Source organism: Pongo abelii, chromosome 7 (assembly GCF_028885655.2).
Source record: "Pongo abelii isolate AG06213 chromosome 7, NHGRI_mPonAbe1-v2.0_pri, whole genome shotgun sequence".
NCBI classification, from domain to species: domain Eukaryota; kingdom Metazoa; phylum Chordata; class Mammalia; order Primates; family Hominidae; genus Pongo; species Pongo abelii.
In genome coordinates this window covers 94218987-94233745 of record NC_071992.2, presented here as the reverse complement: position 1 = coordinate 94233745, position 14759 = coordinate 94218987, and the positions used below count along the sequence as shown (strand labels likewise).

Genomic DNA, 14759 nt, shown 5'->3' with positions numbered 1-14759 from the left:
GGATTGAAGGTCAGTATACACATCAATAGAATTTTACACACCTGACTAGAACAGTTAAAATGTGATAAATATAATAAAATAATAAGGTGACTATCACAATAACAACAGAATATGCCTAAGAAAATCCAACAGAAAATGTCAAAGATCCTTAAAAACAGCAACAAAGGCCAGGTGTGGTGGCTCATGCCTGTAATCTCAGCACTTGCAGAGGCTGAGATGAGTGGATCACCTGAGGTCAGGAGTTCGAGACCAGCCTGGCCAACATGGCAAAACCTTGTCTCTACTAAAAATAAAAAAATTAGCCAGGTGTGGTGGCAGGCGCCTGTAATCCCAGCTACTTGGAAGGCTGAGGCAGGAGAATTGCTTGAACGCGTGAGGCGGAGGTTGCAGTGAGCCGAGATCGCACCATTGCACTTCAGCCTGGGCAAAAGAACGAGACCTCATCTCAAAAACAAAACAAAACAAAAACAAACAAACAAACAACAACAGCAAAATAATAAATGGAGGGATATATTAGTGAATGTGAAATGTTTTAAACAAAAAAGCAATTTTCCCAAAGTTATTCTTTTAAAAACTCAATTTCAATAAAAATATAACACAGTTCATCATGGAGCTTAATAAGTTGATGATAAAATCCATATACAAGTATTAAGTCCAAGAACAGACAATATTATTTTGAAGAAGTTAAAGGATGAATGAACACTTGTCTTAGAATTAATATAAAGCTATAACAATAAAGAGTGTGATACTATTACAGGAATAGACAAATTGATGAATTGGAAGAAGCAAAGAGTTACTGAAGCAGATTTATACATATGCAGAACTTGGCATGTGGCACACACACATTATATTGGGAGAATTAGACATCCATGTTCGTAAAAACTGTACCCATCATGCATCATACATAAACAAATTATACCTATCAATTATTATTTCTTAGAGTGAAAAAGATCTGAGACATATAAGAGCAGATTTAAAAAATTTTTCAACTCAAGTAGTAGGTACCTAAGGATCTATCATATACTGTCTGTAAGTTTATGTGTTTGAAATATTCCACATTTAATAATAAAAGCAGAATAACATTTTAACAGATTAATTACTGTATTTTTTAATAATTGTGGGGCGAATTTGGAATCATTACAAATTTTTTTTACCAAAATTATTTAATATGAGAGAGAACAATAAGGTCTTTTTTTTTTTTACAAAATGTTAAAAAGGAATAACCAGTTAGAAACACTATTTTTAAGTACTAAAGAATCTTGTCCTCAAATTTTGTATCAAAATATTACTGTTAGTGAAGATCAAAACGTATTTTACTAATTCAAACAATACTACATTTTATTTAAGAACTAGAAATTTAGACCTTTTACCTGTTTTTATTAACTTCGTTAATTCTCTCATATTTGTTATTTGACACGTGGCTTTGTGCTTATACATGCCATCCATTTTGTACGTGTGATTAAACCAATATAACTATTTGCTCAAGAAAACTCTATCCTGAAATCTAGAAATAGTTCTGTTTGGCAGTGTACTAAAACAAAAACAAAAACAAAAGTACATGGTCAATAACCTAATGGTTGTAAATGTTTATATTTTATTTATTAGTATCTCTTCATAAAAGATAACTTAGCCATTAACTAGCTTCATTCTTAATGGTGCTCCATAAGAGACAGTAAAAGTATTTCTATTTCCAATCCTAAATTCTCCCCTGAAGTCCAGATTTCTATACACAAGTGTCTACTCTATACTACATTGGAATATCAAATAGATGTTCTAACTTCACAAGAGCTGAAACTCTTCACTGCTGCATACTGCTGCACCAGATGTATTCTTCTCTAAGTCTCCCTCATTTTACTTTATCTACCCAGGAGTCAACCCATGGCAATAATCCTACATTCTTTTTTTTCTTTGTCACAATTGCAAAACAATCAGCAAGTCATGACAACTTTTCCTTCAAAATATATGCAAAATTGATCCACTTTTTCCTTAGTTGGTGCTACCTTGCTTGTCTGAAGTATCACCATCTCTCACCTACACGTTCCAACAGACTCCTAGATGGCTTCCTGCTTCCGTTTTACCCTCCTAAATCCATTCCTTACACAATAGCCAGAATGATTCTAAAAATGTAAACCACTTCAAATAACTTGACTTGCACTCTAAACAAAATCCAAAGTCTTTTTCTTGGCCCGCCAAGCTTACATAAGCCTACTCCAACCAAACTTTTCACCCTCTCTCCCCTTTTCTCCCTTCCCTCCTTTCTTTATTTGCTGAATTACAGACACAGTAATCATTCTCTTGCTCTTCTCACACTATGAACCTCAGCACTTCTGAATTTACTATTCATTCCTTCCTCTTCTTCCTTATCTTTACTGGCCAAAATCTTTGTCTGCTTTATGTCTCATCCCTACACCTAAGGAGGTACCTCTTCAAGGAGGCCCTTCCTTACCATGAAACCACAGTACCACTCCTCAATCACTCTGCACTTCACTGTTCTAACTTTCTTTCTTCACACCACATATTACTATCTACAATCATCTTGTGTTTTTCTTTGTCTACTATGTGACTGTCTCCCCACAACTAGAAACTAAGCTCCACAAAAGAGAAAGCTTGTCTGTCTTTTTCACCAATGTACTCCCAGGTCTAAAAACATTGCCTGGTACATCTACCAAATCCTAAGACATGGGGCCTCAAAACATTGCCTGGCCTTCAAAAATATTGGTCTAAAAAGTGAATAAATTTTTCCTAAAATCAGGAACTGAAAGATGATGTTTGATATTACTGCTATTTAATATGTTCTGGAAGTACTATGCATTGCAATAAAGCATAAGAGATAGTTTGAAACATGCTTAAAGGATAAACAGGAATTAATCAGAAAAATTTAAACAATATTATATACTAAATAATTTTGAGACAATATTATACACTAAATAAGATATGTATATATGTATATATATATGCATATATGTATAGATGACCCTTGAACAACACAGTGGTAAGAGTGCCAAGCCGTCATGCAGTCAAATTTGCATATAACTTTTGATTTCCCCAAAACCTAACTACTAATAGCCAACTGTTAACTGGAAGCCTTACCAATAACATGAACAGTCAATCGTGTATCTGTATGATATATGTATTATAAACCATATCCTTACAACAAACTAGGTTAGAGAAAAGAAAACATCATTAGGAAAATTAATTAAAAAAAGAGAAAATAGATTTACAGTACTGTACTATATTTTTTGATACCATAAGTTTACCTTGTCTGTTTACAAGATGCATTTTCCTTCTGAAATGGTAGGCAACCACAGCTGCAGACCTCAATCTATGTCACATATCAGACAATTCAGCTTTTTCTTGTAATGTCATGACTTTTCTCTGGTTCTTGGGATCACTTCCAGCATCACTAGTGGCACTTCCTATGGGTCTCACGGTGTTATTCAAGGTTCGCGGTATTGTACCAAACATGATGAAAAATACACAAGAATTGCGAGAGATTACTTTTTACTGTGATACACAATTTACTGGAGAGACGAGCTGCTAACATAGAGATGATTAGAGACACACTGCATTTCAAGTGGATACTCACAACATGAGCTCACCGCAATAGCAATAGGAGGTGGCTATGAAATTATTATGGTAGTATAGCATGTACTATAGTCAATTTTATACAGTTATGATTTAATACTGCATCATTGCATCCACTTAACTTGACTGCAAATGGCAACATGTAATGTCTGTGTTTGTGTTTAATAACACTTAACTTTTTGCAATAGATTTGTATGTATTTTATAGCAGAAAATGATAAAATAGACTAATATTTAATACATCTTATGCATTCATGACATTCCTCACATTTTTTAATTTTTTTATTTTTGTTTCTGGGCTATGTGGTTCATCTATCAGTTGTTTCAAATTATTGCAAATATTTTAAAAATTTTAATATATTTATTGAAAAAATCTGTGTGTAAGTATACCTAGGCAGTTCAAATCCATGTTGTTCAAGGAGTAACTGTATACACACACAAATATTCATATATAACCAGGGAATATATAACATATGTATTATAAATACATAGTATATAACATTATAACATCTAACACAGATATGCACGTATCTCAGCTTTTGTAAAGTTAAAAACTATCTGGGAGAAAATACATTTGTTTTATTCTTTAAAACTAAATACATTTTTGATATATCAAAGAGTTGAATATGGAAATAAAACCTCAAGACGATGAAAAAATATGGAAGAAAATTTTGAATATCAAGATGAGGAAAGATTTGTAAGCATCAAAAACAACAACAACAACAACAAAAAGAAGTCACAACATACAAAATTTAAATTTCTGTTCATTGAAAATAATACCATAATTCATATTAAAAGCAAGTATTGGAGTGAAAACATATTTTTCAAATTAACAGCAGAAAATGTTTAAGATATTTAATATATAAAAGCCTTTTAAAGTCACAAGAAATGTGTTGTGTGTGAATTATCAAATTTATTAAAATATAAATGTAAACCACCATGTATATGGAAAACGTGTTTGCCATCACTAGTAATTCACACTTACACCTTATAAAAACAAGATATTTTCATTTCTCAAATTGTTACAGTTTATTTTATATTTTTATTATTATTATACTTTAAGTTTTAGGGTACATGTGCACAATGTTTAGGTTTGTTACATATGTATACATGTGCCATGTTGGTGTACTGCACCCATTAACTCATCATTTAGCATTAGGTATATCTCCTAATGCTATCCCTGCCCCCTCCCCCCACCCCACAACAGTCCCCAGAGTGTGATGTTCCCCTTCCTGTGTCCATGTGTTCTCATTGTTCAATTCCCACCTATGAGTGAGAACATGCGGTGCTTGGTTTTTTGTCCTTGCGATAGTTTACTGAGAATGATGATTTCCAATTTCATCCATGTCCCTACGAAGGACATGAACTCATCATTTTTTATGGCTGCATAGTATTCCATGGTGTATATGTGCCACATTTTCTTAATCTAGTCTATCATTGTTGGACATTTGGGTTGGTTCCAAGTCTTTGCTATTGTGAATAATGCCGCAATAAACATACGTGTGCATGTGTCTTTATAGCAGCATGATTTATAGTCCTTTGGGTATATACTCAGTAATGGGATGGCTGGGTCAAATGGTATTTCTAGTTCTAGATCCCTGAGGAATCGCCACACTGACTTCCACAATGGTTGAACTAGTTTACAGTCCCACCAACAGTGTTATTTTTACAATTATCAGTGTCAGAATGAGTTGAAATGAGCGTGTTCAAACACAGCCAGTGGAATTATGAATTCATCCATTTTTTAAAATAATTAGCAAACTGCATCGAAAGTCCTAACAGGGTTCCTACATCTACTCAACTTCTGTTTCTTTTTCATAAAGAAATGGATATGGATACATTTCAGTTCAAGATGATATGTTGCAAAATAACATAAAATATTAAAAAGTAAAAACATCTAAGTATTTTGCAATTATTAGATTTTTAAAATAATGCCACATCTATAGAACAACTATCAAAACCACACATTTGGAGAACATTTAGCAACATGGGTTGGAGTGTTTTCAATATAATGCAGATGAAAAATCTCAATTATATCAACTTGTTATGAGTTCAAGATAGTCTGGGTTAAGTTATAGTAAGAAAAAAATCTCAAATTTAATGACTTAAACAAAATTTTATTTATCATTCTCATTACCTGTATAAAGTGGGTCAACAAAGGGTATCTGGTCATAGTAGTCACTTGTGGTCCTAGACTCACAGAGGATTCATCTCAACAAACAGATGTTTCCATAATCACCATGGCAGGAGGAAGGAAACATGAGGAATCACTGTCTGGTTCTTACTACACTTCTGTTCATATTTCACTTGTTTATATTTCATGGCCACATCTTCTTTGGAGTGTATGGAGAAATCCAATAATATTATGCATATATATCTTTGAAGAGCTTTGTGCTCCTCAAATTTAAAAACTATATTTAGAAAAAAATCTTTGATAGTATTGTTCTATGCTGTGTGGTGGGTTTATAAGTATTAATTTTACAATTATGCTATATTTATGTTATATTATGTTATATATATGCGATAACATATATATGTATATCTCACCTACATCAGATATCACATATAAAAAATAAAGTAAAAATGGGAAAGTAATCACAGCATTAAATCAAGAAGATGGGGTGTTAAAGGCGGCCATTCTGTATACTAAAACTTTCTGAGTTATTTTATAAAACATAATTTGAAAATTAAAGTTATCAGATTACAATTCAGTACTTAACTGTATTAATTCAGTACTTAACTGAATTGTTTGAATAAAACTGAAGAAAAAAGATTTTTTTCCTCTTGCGTAAAGTAATGGATTCAATCAAAAAAGAAATTTTTTTGTCTCTTCTTTATTTAACTTAAACATTGTGATCTCAGTGATAAAATTACATAGGATGTAGAGCTTACAGTTCAATTTTCAAATGTTAAAATTCAGATGTTTAAGGTAACTCATATCAATGCAACATGACTAAAACACTTGAAATCACATCCTTTATTGGATAAAATGGTATATATGTGTACATACATACATGGATAATCATACATCCAAATGTGTGTATTCTATGCACCCACATCAACCAAAATGCACGCACTATAATCAGCTAAAAGATAAATAACACTCAAAGTTTCTTCTTTCTCAATAGAAATTATTTATTTTCACAAACACACTTCCCATTGGCTGCTAACAAGTAGAGAACAGGGTTTTTTTTGTTTTAAAAAAATGTGTATTGATTTCATTGACCTGTTCTCTAGTCACACACTAATAATTGATAAAGCTGAAGTCACTTTTTTAAACAGTGCTATTCAGCCTGGTCTTGGTGTAACTGCAAAGATCCACTCAGCTCCTTTGTTGTAGTCCATGTTGGCCATAGTTTGTCCTTAACTAGCTCTCTGTTTCAAGTAATTAAATTTTTACTTTATTTTCTGTACCATATGTCCCACTATCCCATTGTCCCTGAGTCACTCACTTGACTCTCTGCCTAATATCTCAGTACTCTGGATTTGTTATCCCACTTTGCTCTTAATTTTTTGCAGAAACAAAGATATGGTCCTTGGTCTTCAAATACCAAGCCTGAGTCCCTAGTATTAGCTGCTCAAGCCACATAATATTTATTGTCATTCTACCTGACCTCACTCATTAATTTATGGTGAATGATGAATCCATTCAATCATTCACTCATTTGACAAATATTTACAGATCACATATAGGCCAGGCTCTATGTGAGGTTTTGAGGACATAATAATAGAGACCAACCTTGCTCTTCTATAGTAGCAATAGCCATGAAATATATAATTATGATAAAAATTTAAAGTACTGTGATAAAATTTAATCTATTATTCTTGTAGATCAAGAAGACAGTGATAAACTCTGATTAAAAGGATTGTGGAAGATCTTATGATAGAGGTAACAATGCATCTGGGACTTGAAGAATGATTTGAATTTCACCTCAGCGTCATGAAAGGAAAGGGCATTCCATGGGGTAGAAATAATAACACTTAAATGTGTGGAAATATAAAAGCTCTTATGCATCAAGATCCTACTGTAGACTGAGATGGAGAGAGAGCAATTTTAAAAAAGGAAAAAACAAAAGCTATGAGACCAAATGACGAGATAAGGTCTGAATTTTTTAAGAAGTGAGAAAGGTGATTATTTTTAATTAAACTGTTTTACTTGACTTTTTCATTTTCTTTTGGCAAACTCTGAAACAGAATTATTCATATAAGTTCAGGTTTATGTGTTATTCCAGGAGACTTAGATTTTTTTAAAAAAATATGAAATTCACTGAAGGAGTTTACAAAGGGAGTAACATAGTGATTGATATATGTTACTTAAGATCACTTTGACAGACATTTGATGTATTAGTTAAAAGCAAGACTGAGCAGTGAGTCCAATTAGAAGAATATTACAATAGTTCTGAAAAAAAATTAGATCCTGCATGAAGCTGAGACAGTGGTAATAGACAAGATAAGTGGTTGGGGACAAATTCAGGAAGTAAAAAGGTAATTGTTCTAATGGGTGGGTTTGATGGGCTATGTAAGAGAGAATGGGCAAGGGAGACAGCACGCTTCATGACTCCCACTAAGGTCCTAGATTTGATAACAAAATGGAATTTTGGTGCAATAATCATGAGAGAAAAATGTAGAAGGAGGCAGAGGTTATCAAGGTATAAGGTTGGAGCAGAGCTAATGAAGAATTCTGCACAGGAAATGGCGGCTAATGTTATCTGTAGGGCATTGTTTTAGGTTATTTCAAAGCAATCGTTACTAATCCATTCACACCGAGCAAAGGAAAAAAATGAGCCGTATTAACTTCTGGACTATTTGAGGGGAGGAAGATAAAGAAAGAAGGAAAAAGAAAAGAAGGTACCAATTGCTGGTTAGCTCTCTAATCTCCCAGTTATTGCCTCAAGTTGGCATAAGTTATCTAGCTTCTCTTTGGGGTCCATATGGCCAGGGTAGACTAGGTTTGAGAAACAAATAGGTCGTTAGCAGAACTGAGAGTGTAGGCTGAAGGAAAGCCAGTAACCTCACTCCAGTGAAGTTCCATCATCTTTTTATCTTTTGTCTAAATGACTGTTAAGTCTAATTAACTAGCCCAGACCTTCCTTCTCAGTACCAGAACAATCTATCTCACCATTTAATTTCCATTTATTAGAATGCCATCCATGTATGATGATATGTCCTTGAGACATGATAAAAGATCAGCTGTCTCCCTGTGCATGAAGAATTTTCTAAGAAATATTGTTATTATGTCACCTTGGGGAAAAGAGAACTTAGGGTCACATAAAACATATTTTGGTTTTAATACACCGCTTTGAGAGAAGGGTCTAATTGTGTACTAATCCACATAAAAAAAATTAAGTGTCTAATGTTAGTCAAAGTGAGTCTCCATAAGCAAGGTAAATAAATTTCACTGATAAAAAATTCTACTACTTAGAGTAGGTCTTAAAAGAAAAGAAATAAATGAAAAGTAAACCTTTTTTTCTGTGTTGTGGTATGTGGAAGTAAAAAAAATCCACTGCTTGAAAGTAAAAAAAAAATCCACTACATGGGAAACAGTGTCCTCAAGGAAGAACTTCATTTCAATTAATGTTATACAATGAAAGAAAGATTCACAGAAGTGTTTAAGAACAGATGGTCCCAAATCAGGTAATGGGGATAGGGTTGTGAATATTGCAACAGAGAGGGTCGGACAGTCTCCAAGGAGCACATACAAATTTCTAGGAGTCCCACCTGACTCCTACTAGATAATTATTACTCCAAGTGAGTCTTTGAACACTCTTTTCATGCTGGTAGTTGGGTAGTTCTTACTCCAGGTGCAGGGATTTCCTTTGATTTAAGAAAATGTATGGGTGAATAACCTAGTATTTCAAAATATCACTTAGAAAATTTCATGAAGCTGACTTTCAATGATAGCTTGTTGTTCACTAATACAACCACAATCATGTTAAATAATACTGTTTTAAAAATATTTTATTGAGATATAATTCACATAATTTTAAAATTATACAGTTCAATGGTTTTTTGGTATAATGACAGAGTTATGCAACTATGACGACAATTTTAGAACATTTTCATCACCTCAAAAAAAATTGTGTACTTTAGTAGTCACTCTACATTTCACCCCAGCCCTTGACATGTGCTAATCTGCTTATCTCTATAGATTTTTCTGTTTTAGATGTCTCATATAAGTGGAGCCACATAATAAATAGTCTTGTGTGTCTGGTTTCTTGTACTTAACATTGTGTTTTCTTAAGGTCTGTCTGTATTGTAGCATGTATCAGCCCTTAATTCACTTTTTATGGCTAAATAATGTTCCATTATACAGTGTATTGGTTTTCTTGGGCTACTATAAGAGAGTACTACACACTGGGTTGCTTAAAACAACAGAAATTTAATAATTCTATTCTTTGGAACATTTTTATACTTTGTACAGCATGCCTCCCTAACATAAGTTCTCTGACTAGACAGAACACGATCCCTTGTCAGTTATAACAATCTACTGTTTATATGGTTTATTTAAGGATAATCAGACCCACATGAATTTATCTGAGATCCCCCAGTTGATACATGTAATGATGTCGCTTTGTTAACTCAACAAAATTGATTTCAGATTCCAAGATGTAAAGAGTGTTGACAGTCCACTGGGAACCAGGTGACACAAAATATAATGACAGAATCAGTAACAGTAGTGATCAGGGGCTATTCCAAGACTACAAGCCTGTAACTATTCCATTGTCACTGAAAATCGTGTTTTGTATCACACTTGATACAACTGTCAATAATGAGTAATAGCATCCTACATACATATTTATGGAGCCATTTTCCTAAGAATTTCAACTAAGGGAAGCATTATTTTCATCACCCGTCAAAACAAAATAGAACAATTACAATAAGAACAATAACCAAAAAAAGTGTTTTAAAAATTTTTTATAGTGATAGGCCTAAAACATATTCAAGATTCTTGGTTTTATTCATCTAACAAATATTTAGTGAGTACTTGTTGTGTACTGCACACTGTGTTGGGCTTTGTTAGGGAACAATACTCTGCTCCAAGAACTAACAACTTAGAACCGATAAAAGCATTCAGCTTGAATATATCTCAAAATTCTCCTGCTACCTTGCCAATCTTGGGCTTATCATGCTGGCTGTTTAGCTTAGTTCGGCCTTGCATAATCAGGCCACATCTGTGCAGCTGTAGTAATTAATTCATATCTGTGGCCCGCCACTAGGAGACATAAATATTAATAGAGCCTCTTATCCATAATTTTAGAGGGTAGCACTTTGGGATTTTTGAGCCCAGGAAAGCCATACCAGAAAAAGACAGCACAAGGTCAGGGGTACAACTGGCTGGACTAGAAAATCCATCAGGTCAGAATAAAAGAATTAAGAAACTTATGTGTGTTTTAGAAGCAACCTTCTAAATGCCCTTCAGAAAATCCTTCTCAGGACACTACTTTATTTAAGCACTGTATTGATTTCCCCCTTATCTTTGGTTTAATTCCAAATTGTTTTATGCAACTCCAAAGACCTTGCTTATTTCATGGGCAGGGCCTAACTTTGCCCCTGAGCCAGTTTTTTTTTACTGTTAACCCTCCCTGAAACAGTCTTCTCTGTTTCCTCAGTTGGATAACTTATCCTATCTTTAAGGTATAAATGTCATCAACTTCCTCTAATAAACATTCCATGACCCGCTCTCCAACAGGGAGTAGATTAGACAGCTTTTTATTCTTTTGCAAAAGAATCCTGTATTTTCCCTACTCTAAAATCATGCTGTAGTATGATTGTCTGCTTATTTTTCTGTAATAAAGGGGTTCATATACTTTATTGGCCAAACAAGTCTATTTTGAGATTAAAAAGAGTATTAAAATAACTATAATCTTATGCAAGTTTAAAATAAGTATTTACTGACAAGTGGGGTTTGGGCCTATGGAAGTGTTATAAAATATTTTTGAAATAAAATGTTTCTTTAAGAAAGCAATATCTATTTCTATCCATAAAAGCAAAAGAATATTTGTATTGATTATCAGCACATTAAAATAACAAGTAGTATGATTATTTGTATTATATATTCATTTAATTTAAACACCATCTTAGTTGTACAAGTAATATTGGTCATTATTATTCTACTTGTGGACAATGTATTTTTGAAATACAGTTTTATTGTTTTCCATTTTTTCATAAAATTGCCTGCAATTGTTTTCAAAGTTGTGCTTTATGCTAATAAATTTGAAATTGTTGAAACCTTCAATTGACTGGTCTTCATAGAATACATTACTTTTAACTGAGAAAATACCCTCTCTACATGCGCTGAAGTACCTAGTAATCGCAAAATATTTTTTGCTAAATACAGCATATTCTCAGATAATGGAAGTATATTGTATATTTCAAAAAAGCTAGAGGAAAATAATTTGCATGTCCTCACCGCAAAAAACTGATAAATATTTGAGGTGATGAAATTCTAATGATTCTGATTTGATGATTACACAATCTCTCCATGTATTGAAACAACACAATGTTCCCCATACATATGTATAATCATTATGTATCACAGCTTTTTCCTTTAATATTAAAATGTATACATATTTTAGTCTCACTTTCTTTCTTTCTTTTTTTTTTTTTTTGAGGCAGAGTCTCGCTCTGTCACCCAGGCTGGAGTGCAGTGGCGCGATCTCAGATCACTGAAAGCATCACCTCCTGGGTTCACGCCATTCTCCTGTCTCAGCTGGGACTACAGGCGCCACCAACGCGCCCGGCTAATTTTTTGTATTTTTTTTTTAAGTTGAGACGGGGTTTCACTTGTGGTCTCGATCTCCTGGCCTCGTAATCCGCCCGCCTTGGCCTCCCAAAGTGCTGGGATTACAGGCGTGAGCCACCACGCCCGGCCTATTTGTTTTTGTTTTTTTTTTTAATGTATTTTATTGTATATATTTGAGGTTTACAACATAATGTTATGGAGTACATATAGATACATTGTAGGAAATATAATAGTTCTAGAGTGAAGCAGATTAGTATATCTATCATCTCACATAACTTGTTTTTTGGTGTGACAACAACAGATAAAATCTACTTAATTAACAAAAATCCTTAACACAATTCAATTTTATTTAGTCTTCATGTTGTACATTAGATCTTTAGATTTGTTCATCCTACCTACCTGCTATTTTACATCTTTTGACCTACGTCTTCCTCATTTCCTCTCTCCCTCTCCCACCAATGGTAACCACTGTTTCCTTCTTTATCTCTGTGTATTTGAGCTCTTTTATTATTTTATATTTAATATATAATTGAGATCATGCGACATTTTTTTCTCTGTGTTGCTTATTTCACTTACCATAGGGTCCTCCTGGTTCATCCATGTTTTGACAAATGGTAGGATCTCCTTTTTAAGGCTGTGTAATATTTCATTGTGTATATATACCACATTTTCTTTATTCCTCCATCAATGGGCATTTAGGTTCTTTCCATATCTTGACTACTGCAAATAATGCTGCAGTGAACATGGGAATGCCAATCTTTACAAGGTGGTGATAATCTCCTTTTGGTATATATTCAGAAGAAGGATTTCTGAGTCATATGGCAGTTATATCTTTAGTATCTCTAAGAACCTCCATATTTCTTCCCATAATGGCTAGATCAAAGAACCTCCATATTTCTTCCCATAATGGCTAGATCAGTCTATATTCCCACCAACAGTGCACTGCGGTTACCTTTTCTTCACATTGCCAACATTTTGATCTTATCCATTTGATAATAGCCTTCCTTACTGGTCTAAGGTGATATCTCATAGTGGTTTTAATTTGCATTTCCGTTATGATTAGTGATGTTGAGCTCCTTTTCATATACCTAGTGTCCATTTTTATGTTTTCTTTGAAGGTCTGCTCATATCATTTGTCCATGTTTTAATTGGGTTGTTTTTCCACTATTGAATTATGTGGGTTTTTAAAATAAATTTTGGATATTAGCCATTATCAGATGTATGATTTGCAAAAATTTTCTTCCAGTCTGTAGCCTGCATTTTCATTTTTTTAAATTGTTTTCTTTGCCATGTAGAAGCTTTTTAGTGTGATGTAGTCCCATTGGTTTATTTTTTCTTTTTTTTATTATACTTTAAGTTCTAGGGTACATGTGCACAATGTGCAGGTTTGTTACATATGTATACATGTGCCACGTTGGTATGCTGCACCCATAAACTCGTCATTTACATTAGGTATATCTCCTAATGCTATCCCTACCCCTCCCCCAACCCCACGACAGGCCCCGGTGTGTGATGTGATTTTTTTTTTCTTTTATAGCCTGAGCTTTTTGTATGGCATCCCAAAAAAATTATTGCCAAGACCAATGTTGAGAAGTTTTTCCCCTATGTTCCATGAGTTCTATGGCTTCAGGTCTTACACTTAGGTATTTTATCCATTTTTAGTTGATTTTTATCTATAGTGCAAGATAAGGATCCAATTTAGTTCAAATAGCTTAAAAGGGCCCTTGTTTTTGCTTCCATTCAGAGTACTTTTCTTTGGTAGATTTTTTTATCATACAAAAGTCATTGCAGATGTCTCAATTTATGACTATGGAGATCATGCAAATTTTTTTTTGTAAATTTTATCCTTTTTGGTGTATATTGCAAGTTTATCCAATTAAAAATAGGAGATTTATCAGACTACATCTCACAAGTTTAAATATTCTGGAGTCCAATAATATAATTTAAAAATTAAATGTTTTACATAGTTTGTGCCTTTATTATTTAATTGGTTCCATGTCTACAAGGATCAGTTTCAATGTCCTCCTCTTTACAACCTTTGCTTTTAAGAATTGGAAATTGATAAAACTTCACAAGCTAAAGCTTTTTGGCATCACAATTGCTAAATACTTTTATTTAAGTTCAGTTTCATAGTACTTCTTCAAGTGCTCAAACAGATCTAAATCTAATTGTTGATGACCAGCACAGAGAAAAACTGCATAGCCACTAGCATAATTTAGAATATGTTTGTACTGAAAGCCAGCTTCATCTCAAAAATGCTCTAGTTTAGTTACCCCGACAACTAGCGTCTCTATTTCAATTAGTAATTATGAATAATTAGTAATATTATATATAATATTATATATAATAGAAATAATAATTAGTAATATTTGTAATTAGTAATTATGAACATTATGTGCACGACGAATTCCAAGAACATTTCTACTCAGAAA

The 14759-nt window shown here is 33.3% G+C and overlaps 2 long non-coding RNA genes across 4 annotated transcripts in view; one reads left to right on the top strand and one right to left on the bottom strand.

Moving 5' to 3' along the window:
- The window catches only part of LOC129061058 (uncharacterized), a 29831-nt gene extending 18019 nt beyond the window's left edge, over positions 1 to 11812 (top strand). Inside the window, exon 3 of the long non-coding RNA XR_008528040.2 lies at positions 7416 to 11812. This is a non-coding gene — a long non-coding RNA (uncharacterized LOC129061058). The remainder of the gene's footprint in view (positions 1 to 7415) is intronic.
- Positions 1 to 14759, bottom strand: part of LOC129061057 (uncharacterized) — a 184388-nt gene that overhangs the window by 19021 nt on the left and 150608 nt on the right. For 2 of the 3 annotated variants that reach the window (XR_008528037.2, XR_008528034.2), the window contains exon 7: positions 3258 to 3416. This is a non-coding gene — a long non-coding RNA (uncharacterized LOC129061057). Of the gene's footprint in view, positions 1 to 1286; positions 1532 to 3257; positions 3417 to 14759 lie in introns of those variants that run through there. The other variant, XR_008528036.2, reaches the window with a different exon arrangement.